This window comes from Endocarpon pusillum, assembly GCF_000464535.1.
Source record: "Endocarpon pusillum Z07020 unplaced genomic scaffold scaffold2183, whole genome shotgun sequence".
NCBI lineage: Eukaryota > Fungi > Ascomycota > Eurotiomycetes > Verrucariales > Verrucariaceae > Endocarpon > Endocarpon pusillum.
Genome location: NW_006916157.1, coordinates 1 through 1,691, shown reverse-complemented (window position 1 = coordinate 1,691; position 1,691 = coordinate 1).

The window sequence follows — 1,691 nt, the reverse complement described above, 5'->3', positions numbered from 1 at the left end:
ATTTATATATTAAAATTATATTTTAAAGTAATCCATTTTTAAATTTATATTAACTATATATTAAAAATTATAACTTTTATAATTAATTTAAGATTAAAAATTTTTTATACAGAGTTTTTAATTCTTAATTATTAGATAATAATAAGATATATTTATAATTTCTTTTAACTTTAAATATCTCTGTATATATAATATCATGCATACTTAATCTCATCTTAATTACGTATTTAATTAGAGTGCAATTAATTAATAAAATTACTCTCTTAAACCACTAATCTGAGAACTGTAATGAATTTTAGCGCCAAGCTTCAGGCTCTTCTCTAAATCAGATTCCTGAGTCATTGTAGGGCCGAAGCTTGGCGCCAAAATTCTGTGCAGTTAAGGATCCTCCTCCTTTATACCCCTTGCCTTCTACTACTGATTATTCCACCATCTTTGAACAGAAATAGCTCAAAATAGCCACAGAGATCCCCCGTTGCCGTCGCGCCCCTGCGAACAGCGTATGCTCGAATCCTCTGTCTCCTCAGGCCCCTAGAGCCCCCTAAACTATTCTCAACACTCTGCGGCGTACAAAGCTCCTTACTGATACATAAGCTTACGCAGGCAAAATGTCTTAGAAAGAGCTATTTAAGATATATAATATGGCCTAAAGAACTGGCTATAAAATTCTAAAGCAAGGAACTATGTGCTGTGGCCTTAGTATTTATAATAGAGATTAAAAACAAATTTTAAAAGATTATTAATATATAATAACGTGATTTATAATCGTCTTATATATATAATTGTCCTACGCACTTTTCTTCTAAATTATAACCTTCTATCTATTATATATTACTATAACCTAATAACATAATAAATTCTTAATCTTAGGAAGCCAGAATTTTCCTTGCCATCTAGGCTATCTATACTAACCAAGAAATATTAATCTAATATACTATAAAGATATATGATATCCCTTAAACTACCCTCTGCAATTATATAAAGGGCTGCACCCTAAAGGCTAAAGAGCGTAATGCTTAATATATTTTGACTCTGACTAAAGAAGAGACGCTTGTATAATATATCCTTGATCTGGATTTGTGAGGATTCTTACTCTGAATTAATAATATATAAGATATAGCTGACTTTCTTTGCAAGATGTATTATATAAAGCTTGTTAATAAGTAGTAGTTATACAACTTTGTATAATATTACTTTAAGCTTAAGACACGTTTTTTATATATATAATAGCTCTTTGCTTAAGAGGCTATAAAGCGTGATTATTAATATATTTAATTTAGGAAAACGAATAATTAAAGATATAATATAACTATAAGAATAAGACTTAAGGATTTATATATATAATTATAAACAAAAAGCCCTTTTCTTTCCCCTCTTCTTAAATTCCTATTCCCTCTTCCTAGACTCTTACCCTCTCTCCTTCTCTCTTGCCTTCCCTTACCTTATTTCCTTCTTCTCTTTCTCTTTTCCTAAATACTAATTAATAATAGGCCTTTGTATAATAAGAAGAGATACTAGAACTAGATAAAAAATAGACTTAGGTTAAAGGAACACGCAAGAGAAAGCTAGTATAAGGCCGACTAGCAGGCTTAAGAAATAAGCTAAAAGAAGACTTTGTACAGAGCTATAACATTTAATCCCTCCTTAGAGGAAGCTAAATCACCTTAGAAATAGAAGAATAATAGAATATA